The sequence below is a fragment of the Miscanthus floridulus genome, chromosome 1, assembly GCF_019320115.1.
Source record: "Miscanthus floridulus cultivar M001 chromosome 1, ASM1932011v1, whole genome shotgun sequence".
Classification (NCBI taxonomy): Eukaryota; Viridiplantae; Streptophyta; class Magnoliopsida; order Poales; family Poaceae; genus Miscanthus; species Miscanthus floridulus.
The window spans coordinates 109,156,800-109,169,609 of NC_089580.1; positions in this window are offsets into that span (position 1 = coordinate 109,156,800).

The following is a 12,810-nucleotide window of genomic DNA, read 5'->3' on the forward strand; positions in this document are numbered from 1 at the left end:
TCTCTACTAGCAACACATTGGATATGCTCATGTCATTTGATATTGCAATCTTACCATGCCCTTTGACCTTGCCTTTGCCATTATCACCAAATGTGATACTATCATAACCATCATTGTCATTGGTGTTGATTGAGTTGAACATTCTTGCATCACCGGTCATGTGTTGAGTGCACCCACTATCAAGAACCCAATGCCTTCCTCCGGCTTTGTAATTGACCTTAGTGGCTTTAGCCATGAAGCATGATGAAGATTCGAAGAGAGAGGGCTTCTCATTTATAGCAATGCTTGCAAGAACCTTCTTCTTGGTGGTCTTGTTATCATCACTATCATCATCATCATCACTTGAGGAAGCATCACTATCCCAAGTGACTACATATGAACTACCCTTCTTCTTCTTGAATGCCATCTTGTCCTTCTTCTCTTTCTTTTCCTTCTTGTCCTTCTTCTTGTTTTTCTTGTTGTCATCGTCATTGTCGCTATTATATGGACATTGAGCAACAAGATGATCTTTGCTTCCACACTTGAAGCACCTTCTTGACTCTTCCTTGTTCTTGGATGAAGACTTCTTTCTTCTAGCACGATAGCCCTTCTTCACCATGAACTTGCCAAATCTCTTGACAAAGAGGGCCATCTTCTCATCATCATCATCATCCCAAGATTCATCTTCTTCACTTGATGTTTCTTGCTTAGCTTTGCCCTTGGATGATGTGGCTTTGAATGCCATGCTCTTCTTCTTGTCATCCTTCTTCTCATCTTTCTTCTCCTTCTTTTCTTCCTTCTCATCATCATCTCTATAGGTATCATCGGTCATTATATCTCCTAATACTTGGTTTGGTGTCATGGTGTCCAAACCGCTTCTTACTAGAATGGTGACCAATGTGCCAAATCTTGAAGGTAAGCATCTCAAGAACTTATGGGAGAAATCCTTGTCCTTCACCTCTTCCCCAAGTGCTTTGAGATCATTGACAAGCACTTGAAGCCTATGAAACATCTCTAGCACACTCTCATCCTCCTTCATCTTGAAGCTTGCAAACTTCTCTTTGAGGATATATGCCTTAGCACCCTTCACGGCTTGAGTGCCCTCAAATGATTCTTCCAACTTCTTACAAGCTTCATGTGCCATCTCAATATTCTTGATTTGCTCAAATGTTCTTTCATCAATTGCATCATGAATAGCACTTAGAGCGATGTCATTGTTTTGGAGAAGCACTTCTTCGGCTGTGGTGGGATTATCTGGATCACCAATCTCAATTTTGGTTTCTACCACCTTCCACACCTTTCTATTGATTGACTTGATGTGTGTGGTCATTTTGACTTCCAATAAGGATAATTTATGCCATCAAATTGGGGTGGCTTCCTGGTGTTGTTGATTTGAGCCATTTTTACACCGAAGGTTGTTAAGCCTTAAATCATGGTGACCTCTGCTCTAATACCAATTGAAAGGTCCTAATGGCTAAAGGGCGGGGGGTGAATAGCCTAATAAAATTCTACAACAACACTTAACAAAGTAGTTAGACAATTATGAGGCGAAGCAAGTGTTGCGCTAGCCTACTCAAAATGCAAGCCGCCTACCACAATTCTAGTTTAGATAGTGTCTATTCACACAATAGCTATGACACTACTCTATGTTAGTGTGCTCTCAAAAGCTAACTAAAGAGCCACACCAACCAAGCAAACAAGCTCTCACAACTAGCTACAGTAAAGAGCTTAACAACTAGTTTACGGTAATGTAAAGAGAGTGATCAAAAAGGTTATACCGCCGTGTAGATGAAGGAACCAATCAATCACAAGGATGAATAACAATGAAGACCAATCACCTCAGAATCAATGATGAACACAATGATTTTTACCGAGGTTCACTTGCTTGCCAGCAAGCTAGTCCTCGTTATGGCGATTCACTCACTTGGAGGTTCACGCGCTAATTGGCTTCACACGCCAAACTCTTAATAGGGTGCCGCACAACCAACACAAGATGAGGATCACACAAGCCACGAGCAATCCAGTAGAGTGCCTTTTGGCTCTCTGCCGGTGAAAGGTCAAGAACCCCTCACAATCACCACGATCAGAGCTAGAGACAATCACCAACCTCCGCTCGACGATCCTCGCTGCTCCAAGCCATCTAGGTGGCGGCAACCACCAAGAGTAACAAGCGAAATCCACAGTGAAACACGAACACCAAGTGCCTCTAGATGCAAACACTCAAGCAATGCACTTGGATTCTCTCCCAATCTCACAAAGATGATGAATCAATGATGGAGATGAGTGGGAGGACTTTGGCTAAGCTCACAAGGTTGCTATGTCAATGAAAATGGCCAAAGATCATGAGCTTCAACCGGCCATGGGTCTTAAATAGACATCCCCACGAAATAGAGCCATTGTACCCCTTCATTGGGCACAATGCGGGCTGACCAGACGCTACGGTCATGTTGATTGGACGCTGGACCTCAGCGTCCGGTCTCCCGACGATAGCCACATGTCCCGACTTCAACGGTCACTTGAGTTGATCGGACACTGCGCTATAATTGATCGGACGCTGAGCCACTAGTGTCCGGTCATTTCCTGTAAGGTTCTAGAAACATCTTTTGCCCACCGGACGCGTCCGGTCAAGCACGACCAGACCCTGCCATCGTCCGGTCAGAGACCCTAGCCCCTGAGCGCTATCTGACAATAGGACCAGACTCACCTTGCCAGCGTCCGGTTAGTGCATGACCCAGCGTCTGGTCTATTGACCGACGCCAGCGCCTTCGCTGTTACAACTGACTAGACACGCCGGTTCCTCAGAGACCAGCGTCTGGTCACCTTGTGACCAGCGAGACTAACTCCTTTTCACCTCTAACTTCTTCACCCTTGCTTAAATGTGTGAACCACCAAGTATATCACCTTGTGCACATGTGTTAACATATTTTCACAAACATTTTCAAGGGTGTTAGCATTCCACTAGATCCTAAATGCATATGCAATGAGTTAGAGCATCTAGTGGCACTTTAATAACCGTATTTCAATACGAGTTTCACCCCTCTTAATAGTATGACTATCAAACCTAAATGTGATCACACTCTCTAAGTGTCTTGATCACCAAAACAAAATAGCTCCTAAGGTTTATATCTTTGCCTTGAGCTTTTTGTTTTTCTCTTTCTTCTTTCCAAGTCCAAGCACTTGATCATCACCATGGCATCATCATTGTCATGCTATGGTCTTCATTTGCTTCACCACTTGGAGTGTGCTATCTATGTCATGATCACTTGATAAACTAGGTTAGCACTTACGGTTTCATCAATTCATCAAAACCAAACTTGAGCTTTCATCTCTTTGGACTTGTGATCCAACAGTGATGGGAATTGTGTTAGGCACACGGTACAACATCCGTGTGGAATGATCATGTTATTGTCGAGCCAACACCGGTTACTAGCGATGTCGGTGTAGGACCCACGGGATACCCCGCAAGGAAGGGAGAAGATCTAGTCTAACTAGGATTCTTCCCCTATAATCTTAGTAGTAGTAGTATTCTATAATCCTACTAGGAACTCTCATTGTAAAACGACTAGGATTCTGACCTCCTGACTTTATAAAGGAGGGCAGGGTTCCTAGGGACGGGGACTTTAGATAACGCAACATAACACTTTATAATCAATCCAATGCAAAGGCTAACGCTGACTGGACAAAGGGCTATTACTCGATCACGATCGAGGGTCCGAACCAGGATAAATTGACTATCTCTTGCATTTACCATTGAGTTCTGCATATGCTGAAGCCCAAACATATTGCCCTAGGTACCCCCATGGCAGGCTATCGGTGGTGAAACATCAACAACTAGCGTGCCAGGTAGGGGCTTTCGGTGACTTTGCATCCGAGAGCTCGATGGACCTCGACAACATGATTTTCTCGAAGGGATCAACCTTCATCTTTGGTTCATGGATCTGCGAGGCAGGCGACGATGGCAGGCTCCAAGGTTGTCTCCTCAAAGATTTGGATCATCATCAAGACCTTTCCATTTCAGCGACAACAACAGATCAACTTGCTGGAAGATTCGCACATCTCGCGATGTCCGATCCAACTCAGATTTCACGGCTTCACGCATCCGATTCAAACTCAGGTTCCACCTCCGAGACGGGGTCTTATCTGAGTTCTTTCAAAAAACTGAGTTCTTTTTTGATAAGGCCCTAGAGCATGACATCAACCTATCAAGAATACAACTCAAAGAACACTCAGAGTACTCTAAAGAAGACATGTCCTTTTTCGTTCGATCTCGGCAACATGGCAACGTCTTATCGGGCACAACTCAAAAGATTTCTTAATCTAGTGCTTGGGATACCACTGACAGGAGCTTAGGAAGGTCTCGTACCAACCGTAACATCTTAAGACTGCATCATCCACTGGCCAGGTTCTATTCCTGAGGATAGCAGTACCCGGCTAGTTGACACAACAATGACAATAGCTCTACCCTACCAAGAAGGAGACTCGATCTATGACCTTGAAGCCTCTACTGAAGTTATCAACAACTCTGATAGTACGAAAACAAACGCTGATGATAGAACAACTCACGCTCGAGAAGTATTCATGATTCGCCATCCTCGATCACCATTGGTCCCCCTTGAAGCGCCCGACGTCAGGTCTTCAGATGAATCCGAATCCAACATATCACCATTTACCCAGGGGCATGATAGTGAGACCGAGAGTCAGAGGCAAGCCAGAGAGAGAAAGAACAAATTAAAACAAGGATGTCAACGCCGTGCTAAGCAGCGCAAGGAAGCTTGGATCAAATATGAGTCAGATCTAGCCGAGTACAATAGAAGAAAATCAGAGCGAGAGGTCGAAGAAGGATGAGCAGCGAATACACCCTACGATAAGATCCAAGAAGCACTAGAAGAACTCAGGGCGACTTCACATCCCAATGAAAAATAAGAACAGCTCCGGGACTTCCTCCGATCAATAGTCCTAAGGACGCAGGATGGAAGGGCCCGCTCAAGACTACCTGACAGGTCAACATCTCATGAGCAAGAAGATCAAAATCAAAGGAAGTCTGCTTTCGAGAGACTTGGACCAAGTGGAAGTCACAACAGAGAAAGTAGAAGAAATCATAGTCAAAATGATTGAGTCGAACAACTAAGAAAGGCCAGAAGCAAAGCACCTACTCGGACAGCCATGCAAAACTACTCTCACCAAGACAATAGTTGGTAAGAAGGGGGCGCTGAATCAGAATACACAGAAGTCAGAACGCATGATAGATTCCCCTATTTTGCAAATAGACTTACTTCAATACGACTGCCTCACAAGTTCAAGCCGTCCAACCACTCCAAGTATGATGGCAAGACCAAACCAAGGCAGTGGCTTAGGATTTACTCGCAATCGATTGAATTGGCCAGAGGAGACGATGACATCAAGACCTTGTTCTTTCCCACAGCCCTAGAAACCATGCCCCTTCAGTGGTTTGACAAATTGAATCTAGGATCAATCAGAAATTGGGAGGACTTGCAAAGAGCTTTCTGTGAAAATTTCGTGGGTATCATTACACACCCAATCACCCACACAGAGTTAAAAGGACTCAAGCAGAAAGGAGGTGAAAGTCTCAAAAATTACTATCGATGATTTAGGGAACTACGAGCTCAAGTACATGACATCACCCAATGAGAAGTAATCGAAGCTTTCTCTCATGGAATCATGGTTAGGTGGCAATTTCAAGACTTCTACAAAGAAAACCCAAGAAACAATGAAGAATTTAGACGAACGGTGGAAAAGATGATTACCACAGAGGAAAAGACACGAGAAAGATTCCTGGATAGAAACAATCGAGACAACCTGGATAGGCAAAATCTTCGAAACAACAGACATCAGGAAAGAAAACGTGGACCAGACAACACTATAGCAGTGACCGACAAATCAAGGAAGTTTTCCAAGCCCAGAAGGTATGACGACATTGAAAACATGCGTTGCATCTTGCACCCCAAAGGAAATCACACCATCGGAGATTGCTACACCTTCAAAGATCGATACACAAGGAAAGATAGTAAGGAGAATACCAAAGAAGGCAATCAGAAAAAAAAGAAGACAACCACGAAGACAAGGGATTCCAAAAATCCAGGGGGACAGTAGCAGTAATCTTTGCCGGGGTTCCAGATTCTAGAAGCAAACATCAAGAAAAGCTAGCGTTACGAACCATCATGGCAGCAGAACCGGCTACACCAAGATATCTCAATTGGTCACAGTATCCAATCCAATTTTCAAGAGAAGACCAATGGACTAGCGTAGGAAACATAGGCCATTACCCACTGGTTCTAGATCCAACTATTGTCGGTATGACTGTTACGAAAGTACTAATCGACGGGGGAGCCGGACTCAACATTATTTTTTAGAAACTCTAAGGAAGATGTGACTACAACTCTCTGGGATGATTACACCAACAAGCACGCCTTTTTATGGCATAGTACCTGGCAAGGCAGCAATGCCACTTGGACAAATCACTCTACCAGTTACTTTTGGGACTCCCTCGAACTACCGTATAGAGTTTATCAAGTTTGAAGTTGCGGACTTCGATTCATCATATCACGCAATCCTCAGGCGCCCAGCATTAGCAAAATTCATGGCAATATCGCATTATCCGTACCTGTTGCTTAAGATGTCAGGGCCTAACGGTGTCCTTTCTCTTCGGAGTAATTTGAAGCGCGCTTTTGACTATGATGTTCAGGCAATCCAAATTGCAACAAAAGCATAGGCCACTGATGGAAGAAAAGAAATAGCTACTGTTGCAGCAGAAATAAGCCCAGAAGAGCTAGTGATACCGGCTAAAAAACCCAGCATCCTAGCACCACCAAAAGAAGCCGATGTCAAGCAAATCGACCTGGGCACCGGTGATCACTCCAAAATGGCAACCATCAGTGCTTACCTCTCAGCAAAATAAGAACTCACGCTCACCAACTTTCTTCAGGACAACAAAGATATCTTCGCTTGGAGGCCAACCGACATGCCAGGGGTCCCAAGAGAGTTGGCTGAGCATAGAATTAACATCAATGAAGGCTCCAAGCCTGTGAAGCACCGACTACAACGATTCTCACCCGACAAGAAGGCAGCAATTAAAAAAGAAATTACAAAACTAATGGTAGTCAGATTCATCAAAGAAATCCTCCATCCAGATTGGCTAGCAAACCTAGTTCTGGTACAGAAAAAGAATACGGACAAGTGGCGCATGTGTGTCGACTACACAGATCTCAACAAGCACTGCCTGAAAGATCCGTTCGGGCTACCACGCATTGATCAGATAATTGATTCAACAGCAGGATCTGCCCTATTATCCTTCCTTGATTGCTATTCAGGATATCACCAGATCGCATTAAAGGAACAAGACCAGAGCAAGACATCTTTCATCACTCCATTCGGTGCCTACTGCTACAAAACCATGTCATTTGGACTCAAGAATGCTAGTGCCACTTACCAAAGAGCTATCCAAACATGCCTTGGTGATCAGATCGGCGAAAACGTAGAGGCATATGTGGATGACGTAGTAGTAAAGACAAAGAACCCAGATACACTAATTGAAGACTCAAAGCAAACCTTCGAAAACCTGAAAAGATAGAGGTGGAAATTGAACCCAAACAAGTGTGTATTCAGAGTTCCTTCAGGACAACTACTCGGATTCTTGGTCAGTCATCGCGGCATCGAAGCAAGTGCTAAGCAAATTCAAGCTATAACAGAGATGGGCCCTCCTCAAAGTGTCAAAGATGTGTAGAAACTAACAGGCTGCATGGTGGCCCTCAATCGTTTCATATCAAGACTGGGCGAAAAATGGTTACCTTTCTTTAAACTGCTAAAGAAGACAGACAAATTCGAGTGGACAGAAGAAGCCAATGAAGCTTTCAAGAAGCTCAAGGCGTACCTAACTTCCTCGCCCGTTCTCACACCTCCAAAGAAATATGAAGACATGATGATGTACATTGTGGCAACTTCTACTATGATCAGCACAGTGATTGTCGTAGAAAGAGAAGAAGAAGGGCATGTATATAAAGTACAATGCCCCATATACTACATCAGCGAAGTACTGTCAGAATCAAAAATCCGGTACCCGCATGTACAAAAACTACTCTATGCCCTACTGATCACTTCACGTAAGCTTTGCCACTATTTTGAAAGCCACAAGATTACCATGGTGGCAGATTTCCCACTCGGAGACATCCTACACAATAGAGACGCGACAGGGTGCATATCTAAGTGGGCAGTTGAACTTGGTGCTCTCAATATCGATTTCACCCCACGAAAGGCAATTAAATCTCAAGCCCTGGCTGATTTTGTTGCCAAGTGGACAGAAATTCAACAACATATGTCAAATGCCATCCTTGATCATTAGAAGATGTACTTTGATGGATCACTTAAGCTAGGCGGAGCCAGTGCAGGCGTTCTACTCATTTCTCCAGATGGAAAACAACTCAAGTATGTCCTTCAGATACTATGGCAAGCTACAAACAATGAAGCAGAATATGAAGCCCTCATCCACGGGCTACGAGTGGTAATTACCCTCAAAATCAAGCGTTTACTCGTTTACGGCGATTCAGCAGTGGTAATCAATCAAGTCAACAAAGATTGGGACTGCACCAAAGAAAACATGGGCGCTTACTATGCTGAAATACGAAAGCTCAAAAAACATTTTCAAGGATTAGAAATTCTACACGTCCTACGTGATTCTAATATTGCGGTAGATGTCCTCGCCAAGCTTGGATCAGACAGGGCGAAGGTCCCACCCGATGTATTCATAGAGGATTTATCAGCTCCCTCTATCAAACAACCCAGTGAGATAACCCCTGAAATCTCAGCTAAAGGCACCCAGATTTTGGTAGTCACCACTTCATGGACCCAGGTTTTTATTGATTACATCAAAGAGAATAAGTTGCCAGTGAAAAAAGAAGAAGTTACCCAAGTTGTTCATAGAAGCAAGAATTACGTCCTAGTGGGAGACAAGCTCTACAGAAGAGCTGCATCATCAGGAGTACTCCTAAAATGCGTCTCATTTGAAGAGGGCAAAGAGATCCTAGACGAAATACACTTAGGTTGCTGTGGAAATCACGCCGCTTCAAGAACACTAGTCGGCAAAGCATTCCGCACCGGTTTCTACTGGCCAATCGCTTTGAAAGACACAGAAGAACTCGTCAGAAGATGCAAAGGTTATCAAATGTTCGCAAGACAAGCTCATGTGCCAGCTCACAACCTCATCTGCATCCCACCCGCTTGGCCTTTCTCCTACTAGGAGCTGGATCAAGTAGGACCTCTCAAGAAAGCAAAAGGCAGTTTTGAGTACATCTTTGTAGCAATTGACAAGTTCACCAAGTGGATTGAATACAAACCACTCGTAAAATACAGCGCAACCAAAGCAGTTGAGTTCATCCAAGACATTATGCATAGCTTTGACATGCCCAATCGAATCATCATAGATTTGGGTTCTCCCTTCACAGCCACTGAATTCCAAAGTTGGGCACAGGACTGCGGCTTCATCATAGATTGCGCATCAGTCACGCATCCAGAGGCCAACGGATAGGTAGAAAGGGCTAATGGACTCATACTAGCTGGATTAAAACCAAGATTGTATGAAGAACTAGTGGACTATGGATCAAAATGGATTGAAGAATTACCCAAGGTCGTATGGGGGCTATGAACTCAAATAAGCAGAGCAACCAGATACTCACCTTTCTTCCTAGTTTATGGATCAAAAGCCGTACTACCTGCCAACTTGATCTGGACGTCACCAAGGATAGAACAATATGACGAAGGAGAAGCAGAACACACCCGAAAATTAGAACTTGACAGTATAGAAGAAGTCAGAGTAAATGCTACCCTTCAATCAGCAAGATACCTCCAAGGATTAAGACGCCACTACAACAAGAATACCCAGCATCGATCACTACAAGTTGGAGACCTACTACTAAGAAGAATACAAAAAACTGACGGACGCCATAAACTACTCAGTCCATGGGAAGGTCCTTTTATCATCACAAAAGTCACCGGACCAGGCACATACAAGTTGATAACCAAAGACGGAAAAGAAGTCAACAATACATGGCACATCAGCCAGCTAAGAAGATTCTACGCATGAAAACAACTCAAGGGAAAACATATATACAAGCTACAAGAGATCAATGTTCATAATCAATAAAGATGGTGCTCATCGACAACATATGTACTATTATGACTCATCAATGTTCATGATCAATAAAGATGGTAATTTCTAGACAACATATGTCTTATTATGGCTTTCCCCAAGTTGTTTCCAATAAGCCCAACCAAAAAGAAAAATGGCTAAAAAGACGCCTGAGCATACCGGCCGAGAGCAAAAGAGCTGAAAAGATGCTTGAGCCCGCCGATGAGGGTAGCTAACAAGGTAACACCCGAACCAAAAAGCAAAATGGCTAAAAATACGTCTGAGCATACCGGCCGAGAGCAAAAGAGCTGAAAAGATGCTTGAGCCCATCGATGAGGGTAGCTAACAAGCTAACACCCGAACCAAAAAGCAAAATGGCTGAAAACACGCCTGAGCATATCGGCCGAGAGCAAAAGAGCTGAAAAAGATGCTTGAGCCCGCCGATGAGGGTAGCTAACAAGCTAACACCCGAACCAAAAAGCAAAATGGCTGAAAACACGCCTGAGCATATCGGCCGAGAGCAAAAGAGCTGAAAAGATGCTTGAGCCCGCCGATGAGGGTAGCTAACAAGCTAACACCCGAACCAAAAAGCAAAATGGCTAAAAACACGCCTGAGCATACCGGCCGAGAGCAAAAGAGCTGAAAAGATGCTTGAGCCCGCCGATGAGGGTAGCTAACAAGCTAACACTCGAACCAAAAAGCAAAATGGCTGAAAACACGCCTGAGCATACCGGGCGAGAGCAAAAGAGCTGAAAAGATGCTTGAGCCCGCCGATGAGGGTAGCTAACAAGCTAACACCCAAACCAAAAAGCAAAATGGCTAAAAATATGCCTGAGCATACTGGCCGAGAGCAAAAGAGCTAAAAAGATGCTTGAGCCCGCCGATGAGGGTAGCTAACAAGCTAACACCCGAACCAAAAAGCAAAATGGCTAAAAATACATCTGAGCATACCGGCCGAGAGCAAAAGAGCCGAAAAGATGCTTGAGCCCGCCGATGAGGGTAGCTAATAAGCTAACACCCGAACCAAAAAGCAAAACGACTGAAACTAAGCCTGAGCATAAATCAGAGCAATTTCAAGACAAGACCCTCCAGCTCCTTGTTCCAAATAGCAAGAGGCTCAAGGGCTACACTCAGTGAGTGCACTTTTTTCTTCAAAAAAGCGCACATCACTCAAAAGTCTTCTTCAAGACAGACCAGTTCAAGGCCACACGACAAAAAGAACACGAACATAGCTATATCCAAGCTCTTTTTGATAAAGAACCCAGGTATATGCTCAGGAGCCCTTCGACGAAGATTTAGGGCGATTTCAAGCGAAGACCCTCAAGCTCCTTGTGCCAAACAGCAAGAGGCTCGAGGGCTACACCTAGAGAGTGCACTTTTTCCTTCAAAAAAGCGCACATCACTCAGAAGACTTCCTCAAGACAATAGTTTTTCAAACAACATAAGATTCAAGACCCTCCAACTTTTTGTTCCAAATAGCAAGAGGCTCGAGGGCTACACTCAGTGAGTGCACTTTTTTCTTCAAAAAAGACACATCACTCAGAAGACTTCTTCAAGACAACAGTTTTTCAAACAACATAAGATTCAAGACCCTCCAACTTTTTGTTCCAAATAGCAAGAGACCACTTCAAGGACACACGACAAAAAGAACACGGACATAGCTATATCCGAGCTCTTTTTGACAAAGAACCCGGGTATATGCTCAGGAGCCCTTCGACGAAGATTCAGGGCGATTTCAAGAGAAGACCCTCAAGCTCCTTGTGCCAAACAGCAAGAGGCTCAGGGGCTACACCCAAATGGGAGTACTTTTTTCTTCAAAAAGGTACACACCACGTGAAGATCTCACGAAGTGCTACATGGTTTCGCTCAAGAAAGCACTCGGACGACGCTTGTTCCTGCTCAACAAGACTTGAAGGAACAAGACGAGGCTTCTAGAACTCAACCATGAAGTGCTCGAGGGCTTGTCGGTGCGGGACCCATGGGATACCCCATAAGGAAGGGAGAAGATCTAGTCTAACTAGGATTCTTCCCCTGTAATCTTAGTAGTAGTAGTATTCTATAATCCTACTAGGAATTCTCATTGTAAACCGACTAGGATTATGACCTCCTGACTATATAAAGGAGGGCAGGGTTCCTAGGGACGGGGACTTTAGATAACGCAACACAACACTTTACAATCAATCCGACGCAAAGGCTAACATCGACTGGACATAGGGCTATTACTCGATCATGATTGAGGGTCCGAACCAGGATAAATCGACTGTCTCTTGCGTTTACCATCGAGTTCTACATACGCTGAAGCCTAAACATACTACCCCAGGTACCCCCATGGCAGGCTATCGGTGGTGAAACATCGATAGGCGACTATTGAGTGGTGAAGTCGAAATGAAAAATGCAACAAACACAAGATGGAGCCGAGATGACGGCGTATAGAATCCCAACAGAACGCAATCACGTGTAGCGTGCAGCGAAGGATGCAGCAGAGGCCCGTGGCCATGGCATGACTCAACGCCAGCCGCCCTAGGTAGCCTGCATCGGCGGGCGCCTACCTTCTCTGACTCCCGGTGGCAGTGCGTGCGGGCAGTGGACCACGCCACGCCATGATGTGTCAACTTCAATGAAAGTGAATCCACCAATAGACAATCAGGGCAGGCTACTAGCTAGCACCAAATCGAAGCGATACATTCATTGAG